The following is a 23,908-nucleotide window of genomic DNA, read 5'->3' as shown; positions in this document are numbered from 1 at the left end:
GTCTCAAAGCAATGGACAGGCTGTTAGGCAACCGGAGGCTCCTTCGCCTCTCTTCAGTGGCTCCCCTTGGCTTAGATAAAAAAAAAAAATTATAAGGAAAAATTATTTTATTTTATTATTATTTTTTTTAACATTTCAATTTTTATTCAGCATTGTTGTATGCCTTAAGTGATTCTTACATTGTCTATCTTTGATTGTTTACATTTTTCAAACAAAAATGAAAGTTTCTTTATTGTTGTTGTATAGTTTCAGAAATTAAACATGTGTAAACAAATAAATAGCCCACTGCTGAGTGGCCACATGTGGTAAAACATTAATGAATGCTCATGACACATCTGCCCATGCACATCTGTGGTACTGTGACACATCTGTCTTTAGGGCATTATTTTAACGTTGTTGTTTGAGTACTGTATGCTTAAACTGGGGTTCTGAAAGAAACAATACTTCGGTCCTCTATATGTCCTATACATATGGCAGAAGGGACAATAAAACTGACTTTGATTTCATTTTGATGAATGAGTTCCTTTGACATTGGCAGCCCTAGACCTCCATACAGGAGGGCAGCTGTTGAACTAACTAAGCGGCTGCAGTCTTGATGCCAACATGAATCTTCACACATTATGGCACTCTTTAACTCTTCTAAGCTGTCTTTGAAATGGAGCCGGTCTTGTGGGTCATAGGCAGATTTATACTTAATTAGCTGTTACAAAATTTTTTGTGGCTCAAGACAACTGTTTTATAAAAAAATGTCTCTTTTGATAGTAAAGGTTGCTGACCTGGTGTATGGGGAAGCGTGCATCACAAACTGCCAGCTGTTTCTATGCACCTCCTTGTGCTGATTTAGACAGAGAATCATCCATAAATTCAACTAATGGTCGCTGTTCAACAGCACAGTATGAGTTCCAGCTTTTTTTGACAGTGTATAACAACATGTGCTGTTGACCCTGCAATGAAGCAGTGAATAAGTATTTAATGCCAATGTAAAATTATGTAAAATGATGAAACACACAAATACTAAATGGAGTGTTTTTTTTAAATTTATTTTAACAGTAGGCCAAAATTAGGCAGACTTAACTTCAACAATGACTTAACAGGCACTGGCATTAGAACTGGAGTGGCGGGTGCCCACTGCTCACCAACAGTTAAAATGGGTAAACAGTATAGTATAAAAATATAAATTAAAATAATAATTGAAATATTTTTACAGGCCTTAGTTTTGCAACCCATTCATGATACAAATAACAACCTGAAAAACAGTCATATGAAAGGACTGAAAAAAAAATATACCCGTAAAAACAGGAACAATAAAGACATGGCAATAACATTTCTAAAAAGTAGATAAAACAAATAAAACGTCCCTCTACAGTGATACTGCCTTTTGGAAAAATGCCTGTGTCTAACAGGAACAATAGTCATTGAAATAAAACTTCCCATAAAAGCAGAATTAGAATAGCCTTTTCTCCCAACACATTTCAGTCAGTCTCGGGTGTCTATGATGCTGCCACCTGTTGCTATCTTGGACCACAAGACCTGCTGTTGTAGAGATGCTCTGATCCAGTCGTCCCGCCATCACAATGTGGCCCTTGTCAAAGTGGCTCAGGTCTATACGCTTTACACCTTTTTCCTGCTTACAACACATTACTTCAAGAACTGACTGTTCACTTGCTTAAAAAATAGGCACACATAAGGATATGAGCCACTTTGACAAGGGACAAATTGTCTAGACAACTGGGTCAGAGCGTCTCCACAACAGCAGGTGTTGCGAGGTGTTCTCGGTATGCATATGGTCCAAGGAAGCAGCCAGTGAACAGGTGACAGGGTCATGGACACCCAGGGCTCACTGATACATGAGGGGGGATAAGGCCAGTCTGATCCCACAGAAGAGCTACTGTAGCATAAATTGCTGAAAAGGGAATGTTGGCTATGATAGAAAGCTATCAGAACACACAGTGCATCACAGCCTGCTGCAGCAACATTAAACAACAACATTAAAACATGAAAACAACCAAATAGGCAGCTGGTTTAAATGTTGTGACTACTCCATGTATATTTTGTTTTAGCTTCTGTCTTTAAATGTTCATCCCAGGAATTTCCATTCAGGATTTTCAGAACCATAACAGCAGTGTCCAGTGCTACCTATAGGCACTCTCATCCTACTGGCCTAGATTATATCTATCACCCATACAGAGCTTGTGAGTATGCTATTGAAGTCACTGCGGAGATCAGGATAATTATGGTAGCCTACAGGCAGCTTTAAAAGAAACCCACATGTGTGTGATTGTGGTCTTCGCTCAAAATCGGACATTTCGATGAACTCCACCTTTATTGGCTGTTCCACTAAATTGGAACCAGTGCAAAAGCGGAGAAAAAGCTGAAGGGTGCGGGAATCAACTTCACCCACATATCTCCTCAGGTAGCGGGCAACTGCTGTCTGGGCAGGGGTCATGTCGTCTGGGAACTGCAGGAGCTCCTTCACAGCTTTTCCAGTTGGTTTTTTCTGTTGAATGACGTGATGTAGAGCATCAGGTGGCAACACACTTGCTAACTGCAACACGATGGGACGCCAACAATCAATTATATACATTGGTGCCTGTATTAGAGCCTTGTGTCCAATCTGGGACAGCAGTGGGATCAAATTGTCCTTTGTAGGGATTTGCTGGCACTCATGTGCCTCAAGGGCATCAAACAGTGCATCACTGTCAATAGAATCAAAGTTCTCCAAAGCCTTCAGAAGTACTTCTCTCTCCTGATCAGACACATACTGAATGAAGGTGTCTTTTAAGCTGCTGGTGGTTTTGCCGCATAGTGCCTCCTCGAGGAATGGTGCTGCCAGTTTCACTGGGAAATAGCGGGCAATTCGCCACCCCACTACTAAGATTCTGGCAACTGCCTGCCACTCTTCAGACAGAAAATCATGCCTAATAAAGGGAACTTTCACATCCCCTCCCAAAGTGCACCTTTCATAAAAGTCTGTCCAAAACTCTGTTAAGCAGTCCTGAGTCACACCACTTCGCTCAGCTTCCTATAGGTTTCGATTGGGTAGACGGATCTTAATAAAAACCTCAGTACTTAAAATGTCTGGGTCTTTGAAGGCTTGGATTAGGTCAGTGAGACAATGCCCCCTCCTAATAATCAGTGTAACAGGAGCATGTTCAGGATAACCCAGTGTCTGGTCATTCCATGGCTCTGAAACAGGAGCAGGTTGCGGCTCGCTCAATCCCTCTGTTGGCTGTTCATCCCAAGCATCAAGTTGCTGTTTGCCTGTTGGCTGTTCATCCCAAGCATCAAGTTGCTGTTCGCCTGTTGGCTGTTCATCCCAAGCATCAAGTTGCTGTTCGTTTGGTCTCTCTGGTGGCTGGTTATTCGAAGGATCAGGATGAGTTTCATCCAGTCCCTGAGATGACTGATCATTCCATGGCAACGTGTCATCTAATTGCACATCTTGATTTTCCCCAGCCCCAATTATTACCTCAAGGTCGATCTCTTCAACCATGGCATCCATCCCTTGTACCTCAGTTGAACAATGTGGCTCAGTTCCAGTGAGATCTACAACAGTGGCTGAGGTTAACTGCATGTCTGCTTCCTCCTCCTCTGAGGACAGCCCCACTTTCTTCATTTTGGTATGAAGATAGAGTCTGAGGATTCTAACTTTGCTTTGTTCATACATCTCTTCCACAGTGCTAGAACTGCAGACCTTTATCTGAGAAGATTCAATTTCTGTTGAATAATCTGAGAGTTTTTTTTTCTTTTTAGAAAAACCATTTGGGAAGAACAGATTTTCAGCCATTTCTTTGATTTCCAGCACTGTTTTGTCCCTGTCGATGGTCAGGTGTCTTGTTCCTCCACCGTTGATTGCCTTCACTTGTTTGTAATGCTTTTCTTTTTCAAAAAAGTCCATCCAGCCAAGCTCAATCCGTCTCTCGTTTTTTTTTGCACTTGTATTTCCGACCCATTGCTTTTTTCTGGCAGGTACTGTCACCTCACTAGACACCAATCTATGTCGCAGCCTTTTGAGTATAGAGTCTTTCCTGCTCCTTGTCTCCATCGATGCGCTGGCTTGTCGGCAGAAGGCCACAGTGGCTAATCTATCTCCACATTTAGGGATGTACTTTGCCAAATCCCCATCAGTCATTACAGGAATTACAGATGCATCAATCTGGAAAAACAAAATTTAAAAGAATGATTACACTGTTGACTGCATTTAAGTAGTAAAATTGTAAATGATTTTAGTCTTAAAACATTTTTTCCATACACTTTCAATTGGGGATACTATAATTTTTCAAAATCTTAGAGATACTCTTTTCATGTCAACATATCTGTTATTCAATCCCTGCTACATTTTTTTGATTTAAAGTTTTCACATTTTGATCAAAAAGGAAGTTAAACCCTCATTTTGGCCTAAAGTTGTGCTGATATCAGAATTTGTATTAAGTTTTCTCTGTTATTTTTTGAATACCTTCCCTATGTTCTTCTCAGTTGAAATTTCTTACACAGTATCTCCTTGTATTCCTCTGCAGCCTGAATGACAAGCAGATTTTTATATTTTTATTATAAGTCAGTCAAAATAAAGCCTTTGTTTTTGCTAAATTCTAACTTGGATGATTCTTTACTGGTTATAGTGAAATCATATGGTTCCCAGTTCACAATAAAATTTTGAGTTTTGTTCATTTTTGGATCAGTTCATTAAGACATGTCAAGGTCCCCTTTTTGGGCTGTTTTTCACTTTAATAATTCAGATAAAAATCTAAAAAATCAAACACTAGTTAGATTTGCCATGGCTAGCTCTTATGGTCACATACACCTGGAGAAAAAAATCAACATTTAATATGTTTTAGCCCTGTTAAGTTTAAGCCCTGTTAAATATTTTGAATCTCTGTCTACGAATAATTACTACCTTTTTGCCACTTGTATTGTGATGCTGAACATACTATGATGTTGTAGAACAGAAATGTCAGAGATACAGCCTGCCAGCAAGTTTCATCCAGCCCGAAAATAATAATTTTTGTATTTCTCTTCTCTGCTTTAGATCATTTTACATAATGTGTTATTTTCATGTACCAAAATGAAATTTCTCATTAGTAGGCTACAAATTATTTGATTTAATAAATCAGAAAGTAGCCTAAAATAGCTATGTATTAACTCGAGTCATATTGATGTTAGCAAAAAATAATCCAGCCCTGTGAGATCCTGCTGGAAAGAATGTGGCACTCTAATGAGTATGACACAGTATGAGTATGACACCCCTGTATGGAGCCACCATCTGGTCAACCTGAGTACTGGCATATCTTTATATTCATTGTATAGCAAGGCTCCTTTTATATAGTCCTTCAACCAACATTAGTTAATTAAAAGTTCCTGTTCATCTGTTTTATTGGAAACCAGCCTAGTTACATACTGTATAGGAGTATGGAAACTCCAGTTTGTGAATTTAGTTGTTGTTGGTGGCCGTTGTCCAATAAAAGGGTTGAACTGAACCCTTGGACTCGTGATTCAGACAGATCATCTGTAGTGGGCTAGTTTTCCAAACACAGCACACAAGTTAATTTGAAGTAGCCATTCTTTCAATACACAGGACATGATTATGGTGTGCAACACATAATCCAACTAGCATTTCAGTTGAATCACAGCTTCTTCGAATCCCCAAAATTACTATTCTTATCAGTGGCAGTCAGCATAACAATGACAGAGTACACATCAGTTTAAGTATTAAAAAGGGAGAGTTCACCACAAAATCAAAAAAGTATATTTTTTCTCTTATCTGTAGTGCTATTCATCCATCTAGATCATTTTGCTGTTAGTTGATGAATTATGGAGATATGAGGCATAAGAATGTTTGCATTCTCTCAAATAAAATGGGACTGAATGGATTTTTTTCTGGTGGTGCTCACACTGTGAAAGCAAAAACAGTACAACACAAATTTGTAAAACTCAAGAGCAAGGTCTCTTTCCAGAAATCATGAACTGGTCACTCAAGATTATCCACATACCTTGTTGTGAGCAGTTTTTTGTAGTTATGTCAAAAGATAACAGTTCTTACAGATGTGAAACTGCTCACAACAAGGTGTGTGTATTATCTTGAGTAACTGGGTCATGATTTCTGGAAAGATACATTTCTGTTGAGTATTTCAAATGTACTATTTGGTGCTGTGAGCACTGCAGGAAAAGGTCTATTCAGTTTGGTTGCATTCCAGAGAAGGCAGAAATCTCTAAAGCCCATACTTCCAAAATTTGACAACTTACACCAAAACCATCTGGATGGATGAACAGCACCACAGGTAAGAGGAAAAATATTTTCTTTTTATTTTTTTATTTTGGGTGAATAACACACGAAAGGGGAATGGAAACATATGTAAAGAGGCTTACCTTTTCATTTTCGAGCTGTTGGATAAACTCCTCAGGAATTTTCCGCTTACGTAAGAAGTCCCTCAGCTCTGCATCCATTGTCTTAATTGTCTGCTGTGTAAAGGGGATTACACAAAATAGAAGTACTTACTACTTAGTATGTGGTGTCTTGTATGCCCATGCCAACTGGGCATACAATTGAATGTATTAACACAATAATAAAACTTCTTTCAATCATTCTTCATTCGTATAAAATTCTAAAATTCTATCGAGAAAATTTATTTGGATCCAGAGCGAGGAGGGAGATGTTAAGTTGTAGGCCTTTGCTAATCAGGAAAAAAAACAGACTTGTAAATATATCTTCATAGTAGGCTATACAATTACAAAATCATTGCAGACATCCTTGAGGGAAAATGACAAGTTATTGTCATCAAATAATAGGGTGATGGCATTGTGTTATGTTTGTAGGAAAAGCTTGGTGAGAATACTATGAAAAGGCAACTAATATTCATTGAATATGATTCACAGTATCTCATACTGGCAATGGTTGGCCCATCATTTGAAAAGATCAAAATCTCAAACTTTTAGACCATAAACTGGACAATTACTGTATTTTTCCAGGTTCACTGTAAAGGCGGACTTCTCGATCTCAAAGTTGAGAAGCAGAAAAACAACCACTTGAAATGAATTATTTCTAAATCTGTCACATCTCGCCTGGAGGTTTAAACTCGTCCTAGCTGATAAACGCCTGGAACACAAACGGCATGAGAACTGCACTTCCAGCTCCATTAGAGAAACCCCCAGCTGAGTTCAGACTGTTTTATTATAGCACAGTTACACTCACAGATACGTTTCATACCTGTCTGTCAAACAGCAAGCAAACCATAAAACTTCTCTAGATAGTCCGGATCTGAGAGAAGTCCTGCTGGGGTCAAACGTGAAGTCTGCGTTGTCGCTCGGCCTGCAAGCTGCTGCAGCTAACGACGGTCGGAGCTAATTAACTGCTAACAGCCACAAATCCACTGACCGGCTCCTCCAGCCACAGTCAGACATAACGTTACGGCAGCTTATTTTCTGCCAAGTTACAGCTAAAAACTCCCACTAACAGCTGACGCTGCTCTGGCCAGTGTTTTGTAGGCTAGCGAGACATACAGGCTGGCGCCGTCTATTTACTAAAATTTACCAAGCCGCCGCTGCTCCGAATTTGAACATTTTAATTATAATGACTTGAATCGTTGGTTTTGCAGTGATGTATAGTTACCTCTAACTATTGCACCAATTTTCTATAAAGAATCAGTTTACCTTGTTTGCTGCATTAGTGTTCTGACCTGGGATGCCCTGGGGGGATTCGTTTACTGTTACAGGGCCGAAGTTGTAGCTAACTTCGGGGCTAACTCCCTCCACTTTATTTAGCAGGTGGCAGCAAGACACATAAGCTTGGCTTGAGTCTTGAAAGTTGTGTAGCTTTTATTTAAGGTACTGATAAATAGCCTTTGAGACTTACATTCACAGACAACCCTTGGCTAACGTTGGCTGACAGCTGGTCAGGCGGCGGACTTAACTGTCACAAACGGTCTCAATTTGCACTGAGCTACCGTCATGCAAATATGTTGTTTGCATACCTAGTTGTCCCTTTCCAGAATGATTTACACTATGATGAGCTCACAATATAATCAAATCAACTTACCAATACTTGAAGTAAGTGTACTTCTTGTAGGTGTAGAACTTCGACGCTTCAGCAACGGAGCCCGGCTGTCTATTGTTGTTGCTACCTGTCTGTATAAATGAACGAGTGCATTAAATCGAGCGCACGTTTTAGCATCTAGTGCACACGTTTTATTATATCGTGCGCACGTTTTAGTATCTCGTGCGCACGATTTAGCTTAAACGTGCGCACGAGATAATAAAACGTGCGCACGTTTTATTATCTCGTGCGCTCGATTTAGTATTTCGTGCGCACGTTTTAATATCTCGTGCGCACGATATAGTTTTTTTTTTTCGTCATGACACTTTAGGGGCTCCGTAAATATTGTTAATCTACAGTCATGCCAATAAAGCTTATTGAATTGAGAGAGAGAGAGAGAGATAGAGAGAGAGAGGGGGGATAGGGAGTGGAGTGTGTGTGTGTGTGTGTGTGTGTGTGTCTCTGTGTGTGTCCGTGTCTGTCTGTGTGTGCCATACTTCTCCTGTTATTACACACATATGATTATTGTCACATATGTATACTATCAGATATTAACATATACTTCCCACATGTTGTACCACAATAGCCAGAATCATAAGTCAAACTCAATTTTAAAAACTGTAAAGGGTTCTTATGAAGGTGGTGTGAGCGTATATTTTGAAAGTTATAGACATAAGCCATGTGACCTAATGAAACTTTGACATGTGTGATGATCAAATCAAACCTCTGTCGTTTTTATATTTATTTGTTTTAATAACACTGTGCACAAGGACCAGACTGTCAGTCTGTCAGATCAGCTCTGAAATGTTTAATGCTCATAATATGTAGGTCTTATTGTTTACATTTTAAAAATCTTTATGACGCTTCAAAGACGTACTATCAATGACTAATAATCTCTATCAATGATGTTATTAGTCACACTGATGGAACATAATTCCTATAGCCTAATATTGCAAATTATTTGTTAATATTTCTGAGTGAGCAATGGTGCAACATTGCAGAGTCTTTAAATTTACTACATCTGTAACTGAAATACTGTCACTGAATGCTGTTGAGTCAAGAAACAAATATCGATCAATCAATCAATCAATATCACAAATGACAATTTGCCTCACAGGGCTTTACAGCATACAACATCCCTCTATCCTCAGGACCCCATGAGACAGAAGTGGAGACAGAGAGAGATGCAGGAGAGATGATCATGACAGTAGCTTACAACAACATTAATGAAAGCAATAATATTAAAATTATAATTCTAGCAATTGTGGTACAATATGTTGAATTAATATCTAATAGTATACATATGTGACAATAATCATATGTGTATAATAACAGTAGAAGTATAACACACACAGACATAGACGGCCGAGTTAGACATGCAGAGAGGGAGAGAAGGGAGAAAGAGGACAGAGGGGGGAGAGAGAGAGACAGAGAAAGGGGGGGGGGGGCAGGGAGTGGAGTGTGTGTACAATATGTTGAATTAATATCTGATTGTATACATATGTGACACTAATCATATGTGTATAATAAAAGGGAGTGGAGTGTGTGTGTGTGTGGGTGTCTGTCTGTCTGTGTGTCTCTGTGTGTCCGTGTCTGTCTGTGTGTGCCATAATTCTACTGTTATTACACACATATGATTATTGTCACATAAGTATGACAAAGTTTTAGGAATGAGTTTGGTAAATGTTATACTGTCATGTCTGTGTGACCACACACACTTCACTCTGACAGTGTGTCAGAGTGAAGCCTTTGATATGCTAATTGATGAGAGCTGCATCTCACACACAGAGCAGAATGGCTTGAAACTTTCTCAAACAAATCCTTCCAGATTCCAAACCGTGGGTCCCATCTTCAATCTGAAAGCATCACCAGATAGATAAATTTGTTCTGAACGCAAACATATAAAGCTGGTATGTCTATGGACTGAAAAATGTCACCTTAATCACAAGTTTACAATGTGTTGGCCCTCATCTTTTCTTCCAGAGATCATCATGAGGAGTTGTGTCCTGCACCTTCTAACGCTTCTTAAATCCAAACCGTTCAAGTTATGACAAAGTCCTTCACAAGTAATGTTCAGCAGGGTAGAGCTGTAATTTGTGCAAGTTTGAAGCAGTTATGATAAACGGTGTAGGAGCAAATAATTTTTGTTCGACAGAATTTGTGAAAAACGTCACCTTACATTCAAATAACATCACACACATACAAACACACACACACAGGCTTGTGTCTGTCAGAGTGAAGCCATTGTTATGCTAATTAATGACCATGTCATTAGGTGACTTCAAGCTCAGTTTGACTAATAAGTAATGATAACAAAATCAGCAGGAGGCATTTCACTACAGCAGCAACACAACCTCACATGTCACCAGCCAGGCACCGCTGTGATAGAAGTTAACCTGCTGCACATTTCTTTGTTACTCAGGACTGTCTTAAGTTACTGAATTTTTGCAGATCAGTCATTTCTTTGAGGATCACTTTTTGTCTTAACGTTCAAATATTACACTGCACAAATTCATCCTCAGCTCAAATCAAACCTCTGTCGTTTTTATATTTATTTGATTTAATAACACTGTGCACAAGGATCAGACTGGCAATCTGTCATAGCAGCTCCCAAATGTTTATTGCACATAATGTAGCTTACAACAACATTAATAAAAGTAATAATATTATAATTATAATTCTGGCAACTATAGTACAATATGTTGAATTAATATCTGATTGTATACATATGTGACACTAATCATATGTGTATAATAATAGTAGAAGTATGAGAAACACAGACAGACAGACATAGACGGCCGAGTTCTCAACATGCAGAGAGGGAGAGAAGGGAGAAAGAGGACAGAGGGGGGAGAGAGAGAGAGAGAGAGAGGGAGGGGGGATAGGGACTGGTGTGTGTGTGTGTGTGTGTGTGTGTGTGTGTCCGTTTCTGTCTGTGTGTGCCATACTTCTCCTGTTATTACACACATATGATTACTGTCACATATGTATACTATCAGATATTAATATATACTTCCCACATGTTGTACCACAATAGCCAGAATCATAAGTCAAACTCAATTTTAAAAACTGTAAAGGGTTCTTATGAAGGTGGTGTGAGCGTATATTTTGCAATTTGTAGACATAAGCCATGTGACCTAATGAAACTTTGACAGTTTGTGATAGAAGTTAACCTGCAAGACAGTGGAGCACAAAGGCTCTGAAGAAGAGGCCGAGTTACTGACATGCAGTAACAGGACACGAGAGAGAGAGAGAGAGAGAGAGAGAGAGAGAGAGAGAGAGAGAGAGATGGGGGGACAGGGAGGGAGAGAGAGAGAGTTTGCTGACATATTGACATATCTCACACGTTCACATACTTCCTGTTTGTGGCAGACAAAGTTACAGATTGCACTCAGTATACATAATGTTGTATGCATCAAAAACACAGCATTTAATTTTTCTGTCAATTACATCAAAAGACAGGTGTTTGATGAGACTACTGTGTTGTTGAATGTAACATTTCCTCAAAGATGTATATTCTTTCCTGATGTTTGTAACAATGTTACTGACTTGTACTTGAAATGAGGTGATTTACTGCAACCCTCCAGGTCAGTCTCTTGGGTTCAGAGACATAAAATTGATAAAATACATGGAAATACTTTTAAGGTCATTTTTAAAGTAATTTAAAACCTCATGTGTGTGTGACCACACACATACACACTTCACTCTGACACACAGACTGTCAGAGTGAAGCCTTTGTTATGCTAATTAAGGACTGCATGCAGCTCAGACACAGAGCAGAATGGCTTGAAACTTTCTCAAACAAATGCTTCCAGATGCCAAACCGTGGGTCCCATCTTCAATCTGAAAACATCACCAGATAGATAAATTTGTTCTGAACACAAACATATAAAGCTTGTATGTCTATGGACTAAAAAATGTGACCTTAATCACAAGTTTACAGTGTGTTGGCCCTCATCTTTTCTTCCAGAGATCATCATGAGGAGTTGTGTCCTGGACCTTCTAACGCTTCTAAAATCCAAACCGTTCAAGTTATGACAAAGTCCTTCACAAGTAATGTTCAGCAGGGGTAGAGCTGTAATTTGTGCAAGTTTGAAGCAGTTATGATAAACGGTGTAGGAGCAAATAATTTTTGATCGACAGAATTTGTGAAAAACGCCATCTTACATTCAAAGACCGACAGCTCACTTCCTGTTGGAGTTAGGTCAGGGGTTGCAGCGCGACATTTGTAGGTCTTTATGAGACGAACGAGACAGTTTTGGTTTGGTCTTTCTAAGTGGTTCCTACCCGTCGCACCGGGCATTTTAGTGTGTCTAGGTGGCACAACAAATCCTCAGGAGGTTTTGGCGCACATCACATGAAACGCGTCATAACATCCAAACCAGTCGAGGATTGAAAAAGTTACGCACAATAATTGATAAGGACACGTTGAAGAATAATGTGTGCGAGTTTGAAGCCGATGCGATAAACGGTGTCGGACTAGTTGATTTTTAAAGGAATTTTTTTTTTTGGAGGAAAACTCTTATTTTGAAAGGGAAATATGTCACTTCCTGTTGGAGTTAGGTCATGGGTGCGAGCACGTGATTTGTAGGTTTTGATGAGACGAACGAGGCTGTTTTGGTTTGATCTTCCTACGACGTTCCTACTGGCTGCAGCGGCCATTTTTGTGTTTCTAGGTGGCGCTAGAGAGCCCATTTTGGCACTTTTCAGATTAATTTCGTCAGTTTATAAAATTTTTCGCCAGTCCTGACAGGCATGCCAATTTTGGTGAGTTTTCAAGCATGTTTAGGGGGTCAAATTCCAGTTGAAAGTCGCGTATGCTGAAAGAAAGAAAGACACAATAATAATAATAATTAAAGCTGCCAAGCAGCGTTGGGAGGGACCTCGGCCCCTCGCCGTCGTCCCCCCACGCCGTCATCCCCCAGCTCAAGTTGTATACATAAGCCATGTGACCTAATGAAACTTTGACATGTGTGATGATCAAACAACACATCCATATTCATTTGAAATCATGTGACCTAGTGAAAGCTTGAGTGATATGTACCGGCTGTTGAGAGGGTCTAAGTGCAGCAAACAGAAACAAATATATACTAAGACCTACAAATGTTGAATTAATATCTGATTGTATACATATGTGACACTAATCATATGTGTATTATAACAGTAGAAGTATGACACACATAGACACAGACGGCCAAGTTAGCGACATGCAGAGAGGGAGAGAAGGAAGAAAGAGGACAGAGGGGGGAGAAAGAGAGAGGGAGAGAGAGAGAGGGGGGACAGGGAGTGGAGTGTGTGTGTGTGTGTGTGTGTGTGTGTGTGTGTGTGTGTGTGTGTGTGTGTGTGTAATTGTGTCGCTAAAAATTGCAAATTATGAGCTGCAGGTTGCTTTAAGGTTACATTATTTTTTTTCTCCATGTCTCTCTCTCTCTCTCTCTCTCTCTCTCTCTCTCTCTCTCTCTCTCTCTCTCTCTCTCTTTATCTCTCTCTCCCTGTCTTTCTCTCTCATACATACACCCACAATGAATATTTGGTATGTATACTCTGACTAGGAGTTAAAAATCAAAAAAAAAAAAAAAAATATTTTTATGGTTGTTTTTCAACAAAGACAAAAAAAAGTCCTGAAGGGGAACGGTGTGTATTTTTATTGAAAAAATAGAAACTGCCCCCAAAAATGATAATGCATCAAAATTGGTGTTGTTATTTATCATTCACATATCACAGACTGTGATAAATAAAATTAAAAAATCCATCCAACATTTATTATATGGTTAATCTTAATTCATGTTTTTTTCATTAAATTAACAGTGACTTCATGTAAATAAAATGGCAAATATATTGTGAAAATCCTCAAAAGGAATGAATATTAGATATGCATAATCTGAGAACAAGTTGCTTAAAAGATTTAAGCAAAAAAATGTAGAGAAATATGTTAATATTTAATATTTTTCTGTTGTTCACACCGTTCCGAAGGGGATAGGTGTGATTTTTTATAAGGGGGCCCGCAGGGTTAAAAATGCAAGGTTCTTATGAAGGTGGTGTGAGCTTATAATATGAAACTTGTAGACACAAGCCATGTGACCTAATGAAACTTTGACATGTGTGATGATCAAATAACACATCCATATTCATTTAAATTCATGTGACCTAGTGAAAGCTTGAGTGATGTGTACTGGCTGCTTTGAGGATCTAAGTGCAGCAAACAGACACAAATATATACTAAGACCCACAAATGTTGAATTAAAATCTGACTGTATACATATGTGACACTAATAATATGTGTATAATAACACTAGAAGTATGACACACACAGACAGACAGACATAGACGGCTGAGTTCTCAACATGCAGAGAGGGAGAGACGAGAGAAAGTGGACAGAGGGAGGAGAGAGAGAGAGAGAGAGAGAGAGAGGGGATAGGGAGTGGAGTGTGTGTGTGTGTGTGTGTGTGTGTGTGTGTGTGTGTGTGTGTGTGTGTGTGTCTGTGTGTGTCCGTGTCTGTCTGTGTGTGCCATACTTCTCCTGTTATTACACACATATGATTATTGTCACATATGTATACTATCAGATATTAATATATCCTTCTCACATGTTGTACCACAATAGCCAGAATCATAAGTCAAACTCAATTTTAAAAACTGTAAAGGGTTCTTATGAAGGTGGTGTGAGCGTATATTTTGAAAGTTATAGACTTAAGCCATGTGACCTAATGAAACTTTGACAGTTTGTGATAGAAGTTAACCTGCAAGACAGTGGAGCACAAAGGCTCTGAAGAAGAGGCCGAGTTACTGACATGCAGTAACAGGACACGAGAGAGAGAGAGAGAGATGGGGGGACAGGGAGGGAGAGAGAGAGAGTTTGCTGACATATTGACATATCTCACACGTTCACATACTTCCTGTTTGTGGCAGACAAAGTTACAGATTGCACGAAGTATACATAATGTTGTATGCATCAAAAACACAGCATTTAATTTTCTGTCAATTACATCAAAAGAAAGGTGTTTGATGAGACTACTGTGTTGTTGAATGTTACATTTCCTCAAAGATGTATATTCTTTCCTGATGTTTGTAACACTGTTACTGACTTGTACTTGAAATGAGGTGATTTACTGCAACCCTCCAGGTCAGTCTCTTGGGTTCAGAGAGATAAAATTGATAAAATACATGGAAATACTTTTAAGGTCATTTTAAAGTAATTTAAAACCTCATGTGTGTGTGACCACACACATACACACTTCACTCTGACACACAGACTGTCAGAGTGAAGCCTTTGTTATGCTAATTAAGGACTGCATGCAGCTCAGACACAGAGCAGAATGGCTTGAAACTTTCTCAAACAAATGCTTCCAGATGCCAAACCGTGGGTCCCATCTTCAATCTGAAAACATCACCAGATAGATAAATTTGTTCTGAACGCAAACATATAAAGCTTGTATGTCTATGGACTGAAAAATGTCACCTTAATCACAGGTTTACAGTGTGTTGGTCCTCATCTTTTCTTCCAGAGATCATCATGAGGAGTTGTGTCCTGGACCTTCTAACGCTTCTAAAATCCAAACCGTTCAAGTTATGACAAAGTCCTTCACAAGTAATGTTCAGCAGGGGTAGAGCTGTAATTTGTGCAAGTTTGAAGCAGTTATGATAAACGGTGTAGGAGCAAATAATTTTTGATCGACAAAATTTGTGAAAAACACCATCTTACATTCAAAGACCGACAGCTCACTTCCTGTTGGAGTTAGGTCAGGGGTTGCAGCGCGACATTTGTAGGTCTTGATGTGACGAACGAGACAGTTTTGGTTTGGTCTTTCTAAGTGGTTCCTACCCGTCACAGCGGGCATTTTCGTGGGTCCAGGTGGCACAACAAATCCTGAGGAGGTTTTGGCGCACATCACCTGAAACGCGCCATAACATCCAAACCAGTCGAGGATTGAAAAAGTTACGCACAATAATTGATAAGGACACGTTGAAGAATAATCTGTCCGAGTTTGAAGCCGATACGATAAACGATGTAGGAGGAGATGTTTTTTAAAGGAATTTCTTTTTTTGAGGAAAAATCTTACTTTGAAAGGAAATAGCTCACTTCCTGTTGGATTTAGGTCAAAGGTGCGAGTGCGTGATTTGTAGGTCTTGATGAGACGAACACGGCTGTTTTAGTTTGATCTTCCTACGACGTTCCTCCTGGCTGCAGCGGCCATTTTAGTGGTCTAGACTGATAGGTGGCGCTAGGGAGCCCATTTTGGCACTTTTCAGATTAATTTTTTCATGTTATAAAATTTTTCGCCAGTCCTGACATGCGTGCCAATTTTGGTGAGTTTTTGAGCATGTTTAGGGGGTCAAATTCCAGTTGAAAGTCGCGTACGCTGAAAGAAAGAAAGAAACAATAATAATTAAAGCTGCAAGCAGCGTTGGGAGGGACCTCGGCCCCCCGCCGTCGTCCCCCAGCTCAAGTTGCAGACCTAAGCCATGTGACCTAATGAAACTTTGACATGTGCGATGATCAAACAACACACACACACAAACACACACAGGCCTGTGTCTGTCAGAGTGAAGCCATTGTTATGCTAATTAATGACCACGTACTTAGGTGACAGCACAGGCACTTCAAGTTCAGTTTGACTAATGACTAATGATAACAGAATCAGCAGGACGTATTTGACACCACAGCAGCAACACAACCACACACCACACTATCCAGGCACCGCTGTGATAGAAGTTAACCTGCAAGACAGTGGAACACAAAAGCTCTGGAGAAGAGGCCGAGTTACTGATATGCAGTACGGCAGTTAGTGACAAGCAGAGAGGGAGAGAAGGGAGAGTGAGGAGAGAGGGGGGAGAAAGAGAGACAGAGAGAGAGGGGGGGGGAGGGAGTGGAGTGTTTGTGTGTGTGTGAGTGTTATTAAAATTTGCAAATTATGAGCTGCAGGTTGCTCTAAGGTTACATTATTTTTTTTCTCCATGTCTCTCTCTCTCTCTCTCTCTCTCTCTCTCTCTCTCTCTCTCTCTGTCTATCTCTCTCTCCCTGTCTTTCTCTCTCATACATACACCCACAATTAATATTTGGTATGTATACTCTGACTAGGAGTTAAAAATAAAAATAAAAAATAAAAAATAAATAAAAAAATTTTATGGTTGTTTTTCAACAAAGACAAAAAAAGTCCTGGAGGGGAACAGTGTGTATTTTTATTGAAAAAATAGAAACTGCCCCCAAAAATGATAATGCATCAAAATTGGTGTTGTTATTTATCATTCACATATCACAGACTGTGATAAATAAAATAAAAAAATCCATCCAACATTTATTATATAGTTAATCTTAATTCATGTTTTTTTTCATTAAAGTAACAGTGACTTCATGTAAATAAAATGGCAAATAAATTGTGAAAATCCTCAAAAGAAATGAATATTTGATATGCATAATCTGAGTACAACTTGGTTAAAAGATTTAAGCAAAAAAATGTAGAGAAATATATTAATATTTAATATTTTTTAGTTGTCCACACCGTTCCAAAGGGGACAGGTGTGATTTTTATAAGATGTCCATGGTTAAAAATGCAAGGTTCTTATGGAGGTGGTGTGAGCTCATAATTTGAAACTTGTAGACACAAGCCATGTGACCTAATGACACTTTGACATGTGTGATGATCAAACAACACATCCATATTCATTTGAAATCATGTGACCTAGTGAAAGCTTGAGTGATGTGTACTGGCTGCATTGAGGATCTAAGTGCAGCAAACAGACACAAATATATACTAAGACCCACAAATGTTGAATTAAAATCTGATTGTATACATATGTGACACTAATAATATGTGTATAATAACACTAGAAGTATGACACACACAGACAGACAGACATAGACGGCCCAGTTCTCAACATGCAGAGAGGGAGAGACGAGAGAAAGTGGACAGAGGGAGGAGAGAGAGAGAGAGATAGAGAGAGAGAGGGGGGATAAGGAGTGGAGTGTGTGTGTGTGAGTGTGTGTGTTTGTCTGTGTGTGTCTGTGTGTGCCATAGTTCTACTGTTATTATACACATATGATTATTGTCACATATGTATACTATCAGATATTAATACATACTTCCCACATGTTGTACCACAATAGCCAGAATCATAAGTCAAACTCAGTTTTAAAAACTGTAAAGGGTTCTTATGAAGGTGGTGTGAGCGTATATTTTGCAAGTTGAAGACATAAGCCATGTGACCTAATGAAACTTTGACAGTTTGTGATAGAAGTTAACCTGCAAGACAGTGGAGCACAAAGGCTCTGGAGAAGAGGCCAAGTTACTGACATGCAGTAACAGGACACGAGAGAGAGAGAGAGAGAGAGAGAGAGAGAGAGAGAGAGAGATGGGGGGACAGGGAGGGAGAGAGAGAGAGAGTTTGCTGACATATTGACATATCTCACACGTTCACATACTTCCTGTTTGTGGCAGACAAAGTTACAGATTGCACGAAGTATACATAATGTTGTATGCATCAAATACACAGCATTTAATTTTTCTGTCAATTACATCAAAAGAAAGTGTTTGATGAGACTACTGTGTTGTTGAATGTAACATTTCCTCAAAGATGTATATTATTTCCTGATGTTTGTAACACTGTTACTGACCTGTACTTGAAATGAGGTGATTTACTGCAACCCTCCAGGTCAGTCTCTTGGGTTCAGAGACATACAATTGATAAAATACATGGAAATACTTTTAAGGTCATTTTTAAAGTAATTTAAAACCTCATATGTGTGTGACCACACACATACACACTTCACTCTGACACACAGACTGTCAGAGTGAAGCCTTTGTTATGCTAATTAAGGACTGCATGCAGCTCAGACACAGAGCAGAATGGCTTGAAACTTTCTCAAACAAATCCTTCCAGATGCCAAACCGTGGGTCCCATCTTCAATCTGAAAACATCACCAGATAGATAAATTTGTTCTGAACGCAAACATATAAAGCTTGTATGTCTATGGCCTGAAAAATGTCACCTTAATCACAGGTTTACAGTGTGTTGGCCCTCATCTTTTCTTCCAGAGATCATCATGAGGAGTTGTGTCCTGCACCTTCTAACGCTTCTTAAATCCAAACCGTTCAAGTTATGACAAAGTCCTTCACAAGTAATGTTCAGCAGGGGTAGAGCTGTAATTTGTGCAAGTTTGAAGCAGTTATGATAAACGGTGTAGGAGCAAATAATTTTTGATCGACAGAATTTGTGAAAAACGCCATCTTACATTCAAAGACCGACAGCTCACTTCCTGTTGGAGTTAGGTCAGGGGTTGCAGCGCGACATTTGTAGGTCTTTATGAGACGAACGAGACAGTTTTGGTTTGGTCTTTCTAAGTGGTTCCTACCCGTCACAGCGGGCATTTTCGTGGGTCCAGGTGGCACAACAAATCCTCAGGAGGTTTTGGAGCACATCACCTGAAACGCGCCATTATATCCAAACCATTTGAGGACTGAAAAAGTTACGCACAATAATTGATAAGGACACGTTGAAGAATAATGTGTGCGAGTTTTTTGTTATACTAATTAAGGACTGCATGCAGCTCACACACAGAGCAGAATGGCTTGAAACTTTCTCAAACAAATCCTTCCAGATCCCAAAACATGGGTCCCATCTTCAATCTGAAAACATCACCAGATAGATAAATTTGTTCTGAACGCAAAAATATAAAGCTTGTATGTCTATGGACTGAAAAATGTCACCTTAATCACAGGTTTACAGTGTGTTGGGAGGGAGAGAAGGGAGAAAGAGGACGGGGGGGAGAGAGAGAGAGAGAGAGAGAGAACAGGGAGTGGAGTGTGTGTCTGTCTGTGTCTGTCTGTGTGTGCCATACTTCTACTGCTATTGTAGACATATGATTATTGTCATATGTATACCATCAGATATTAATATATACTTCCCACATGTTGTACCACAATAGCCAGAATCATAAGTCAAACTCAGTTTTAAAAACTGTAAAGGGTTCTTATGAAGGTGGTGTGAGCATATATTTTGCAATTTGTAGACATAAGCCATGTGACCTAATGAAACGTTGACATGTGTGATGATCAAATCAAACCTCTGTCGTTTTATATTTATTTGTTTTAATAACACTGTGCACAAGGACCAGACTGTCAGTCTGTCAGATCAGCTCTGAAATGTTTAATGCTCATAATATGTAGGTCTTATTGTTTACATTTTAAAAATCTTTATGACGCTTCAAAGACGTACTATCAATGACTAATAATCTCTATCAATGATGTTATTAGTCACACTGATGGAACATAATTCCTATAGCCTAATATTGCAAATTATTTGTTAATATTTCTGAGTGAGCAATGGTGCAACATTGCAGAGTCTTTAAATTTACTACATCTGTAACTGAAATACTGTCACTGAATGCTGTTGAGTCAAGAAACAAATATCGATCAATCAATCAATCAATCAATATCACAAATCACAATTTGCCTCACAGGGCTTTACAGCATACAACATCCGTCTATCCTCAGGACCCCATGTGACAGAAGGGGAGACAGAGAGAGATGCAGGAGAGATGATCATGACAGTAGCTTACAACAACATTAATGAAAGCAATAATATTAAAATTATAATTCTAGCAATTGTGGTACAATATGTTGAATTAATATCTAATAGTATACATATGTGACAATAATCATATGTGTATAATAACAGTAGAAGTATAACACACACAGACATAGACGACCGAGTTAGACATGCAGAAAGGGAGAGAAGGGAGAAAGAGGACAGAGGGGGGAGAGAGAGAGAGACAGAGAAAGAGAGAGAGGGGGGGTGCAGGGAGTGGAGTGTGTGTACAATATGTTGAATTAATATCTGATTGTATACATATGTGACACTAATCATATGTGTATAATAAAAGGGAGTGGAGTGTGTGTGTGGGTGTCTGTCTGTCTGTGTGTCTCTGTGTGTTCGTGTCTGTCTGTGTGTGCCATAATTCTACTGTTATTATAAACATATGATTATTGTCACATAAGTATGACAAAGTTTTAGGAATGAGTTTGGTAAATGTTATACTGTCATGTCTGTGTGACCACACACACTTCACTCTGACAGTGTGTCAGAGTGAAGCCTTTGTTATGCTAATTAAGGACTGCATGCAGCTCAGACACAGAGCAGAATGGCTTGAAACTTTCTCAAACAAATCCTTCCAGATGCCAAACCGTGGGTCCCATCTTAAATCTGAAAGCATCACCGTATAGATAAATTTGTTCTGAACGCAAACATATAAAGCTTGTATGTCTATGGCCTGAAAAATGTCACCTTAATCACAAGTTTACAGTGTGTTGGCCCTCATCTTTTCTTCCAGAGATCATCATGAGGAGTTGTGTCCTGCACCTTCTAACGCTTCTAAAATCCAAACCGTTCAAGTTATGACAAAGTCCTTCACAAGTAATGTTCAGCAGGGGTAGAGCTGTAATTTGTACAAGTTTGAAGCAGTTATGATAAACCGTGTAGGAACAAATAATTTTTGTTCGACAGAATTTGTCAAAAACGTCATCTTACATTCAAATAATAACAGCGCACTTCCTGTCGGAGTTAGGTCAGGGGTTGCAGCGCGACATTTGTAGGTCTTGATGAGACGAACGAGACAGTTTTGGTTTGGTCTTTCTAAGTGGTTCCTACCCGTCACAGCGGGCATTTTCGTGGGTCCAGGTGGCACAACAAATCCTCAGGAGGGTTGGGAGCACATCACCTGTAACACGCCATTATATCCAAACCATTTGAGGATTGAAAAAGTTACGCACAATAATTGATAAGGACACGTTGAAGAATAATGTGTGCGAGTTTTTTGTTATACTAATTAAGGACTGCATGCAGCTCACACACAGAGCAGAATGGCTTGAAACTTTCTCAAACAAATCCTTCCAGATCCCAAACCATGGGTCCCATCTCCAATCTGAAAACATCACCAGATAGATAAATTTGTTCTGAACGCAAAAATATAAAGCTTGTATGTCTATGGACTGAAAAATGTCACCTTAATCACAGGTTTACAGTGTGTTGGGAGGGAGAGAAGGGAGAAAGAGGACAGAGGGGGGAGAGAGAGAGAGAGAGAGAGAGAGAGAGAGAGAGAGAACAGGGAGTGGAGTGTGTGTCTGTCTGTGTCTGTCTGTGTGTGCCATACTTCTACTGCTATTGTAGACATATGATTATTGTCATATGTATACCATCAGATATTAATATATACTTCCCACATGTTGTACCACAATAGCCAGAATCATAAGTCAAACTCAGTTTTAAAAACTGTAAAGGGTTCTTATGAAGGTGGTGTGAGCATATATTTTGCAATTTGTAGACATAAGCCATGTGACCTAATGAAACGTTGACATGTGTGATGATCAAATCAAACCTCTGTCGTGGTTATATTTATTTGTTTTAATAACACTGTGCACAAGGACCAGACTGTCAGTCTGTCAGATCAGCTCTGAAATGTTTAATGCTCATAATATGTAGGTCTTATTGTTTACATTTTAAAAATCTTTATGACGCTTCAAAGACGTACTATCAATGACTAATAATCTCTATCAATGATGTTATTAGTCACACTGATGGAACATAATTCCTATAGCCTAATATTGCAAATTATTTGTTAATATTTCTGAGTGAGCAATGGTGCAACATTGCAGAGTCTTTAAATTTACTACATCTGTAACTGAATACTGTCACTGAATGCTGTTGAGTCAAGAAACAAATATCGATCAATCAATCAATCAATATCACAAATCACAATTTGCCTCACAGGGCTTTACAGCATACAACATCCTCTATCCTCAGGACCCCATGAGACAGAAGGGGAGACAGAGAGACATGCAGGAGAGATGATCATGACAGTAGCTTACAACAACATTAATGAAAGCAATAATATTAAAATTATAGTTGTGGTACAATATGTTGAATTAATATCTGATTAGTATACATATGTGACAATAATCATATGTGTATAATAACAGTAGAAGTATAACACACACAGACATAGACGACCGAGTTAGACATGCAGAAAGGGAGAAAAGGGAGAAAGAGGACAGAGGGGGGAGAGAGAGAGAGACAGAGAAAGAGAGAGGGGGGGCAGGGAGTGGAGTGTGTGTACAATATGTTGAATTAATATCTGATTGTATACATATGTGACACTAATCATATGTGTATAATAAAAGGGAGTGGAGTGTGTGTGTGGGTGTCTGTCTGTCTGTGTGTCTCTGTGTGTCCGTGTCTGTCTGTGTGTGCCATAATTCTACTGTTATTATACACATATGATTATTGTCACATATGTATGACAAAGTTTTAGGAATGAGTTTGGTAAATGTTATACTGTCATGTCTGTGTGACCACACACACTTCACTCTGACAGTGTGTCAGAGTGAAGCCTTTGTTATGCTAATTAAGGACTGCATGCAGCTCAGACACAGAGCAGAATGGCTTGAAACTTTCTCAAACAAATCCTTCCAGATTCCAAACCGTGGGTCCCATCTTCAATCTGAAAGCATCACCAGATAGATAAATTTGTTCTGAACGCAAACATATAAAGCTTGTATGTCTATGGCCTGAAAAATGTCACCTTAATCACAAGTTTACAATGTGTTGGCCCTCATCTTTTCTTCCAGAGATCATCATGAGGAGTTGTGTCCTGCACCTTCTAACGCTTCTTAAATCCAAACTGTTCAAGTTATGACAAAGTCCTTCACAAGTAATGTTCAGCAGGGGTAGAGCTGTAATTTGTGCAAGTTTGAAGCAGTTATGATAAACGGTGTAGGAGCAAATAATTTTTGTTCGACAGAATTTGTGAAAAACATCACCTTACATTCAAATAACATCACACACACAAACACACACAGGCTTGTGTCTGTCAGACTGAAGCCATTGTTA

At 39.1% G+C, this 23,908-nt stretch overlaps 2 long non-coding RNA genes across 3 annotated transcripts in view; one reads left to right on the top strand and one right to left on the bottom strand.

The window, feature by feature from the left end:
- Positions 1–3,921: 3,921 nt before the first annotated feature.
- LOC125892081 (uncharacterized) lies at positions 3,922–8,127 on the bottom strand. Its single transcript, XR_007449700.1, has 3 exons — positions 8,030–8,127; positions 6,364–6,456; positions 3,922–4,156 (listed from the first exon to the last, which is right to left on the bottom strand). It is a non-coding gene; the product is annotated as an uncharacterized LOC125892081 (long non-coding RNA).
- A 2,921-nt stretch (positions 8,128–11,048) lies between these two features.
- Positions 11,049–23,908, top strand: part of LOC125892069 (uncharacterized) — a 24,913-nt gene continuing 12,053 nt past the window's right edge. Inside the window, exons 1-4 of one of the 2 annotated variants that reach the window (XR_007449686.1) lie at positions 11,049–11,671; positions 15,208–15,496; positions 19,025–19,429; positions 21,724–22,082. This is a non-coding gene — a long non-coding RNA (uncharacterized LOC125892069). Of the gene's footprint in view, positions 11,672–15,207; positions 15,497–19,024; positions 19,430–21,723; positions 22,083–23,908 lie in introns of those variants that run through there. The other variant, XR_007449687.1, reaches the window with a different exon arrangement.

This window comes from Epinephelus fuscoguttatus, linkage group LG7 (assembly GCF_011397635.1).
Source record: "Epinephelus fuscoguttatus linkage group LG7, E.fuscoguttatus.final_Chr_v1".
Lineage (NCBI taxonomy): Eukaryota > Metazoa > Chordata > Actinopteri > Perciformes > Serranidae > Epinephelus > Epinephelus fuscoguttatus.
Note: the sequence above shows the minus strand (reverse complement) of the source record. Positions and strands in the feature narration are given on the sequence as shown.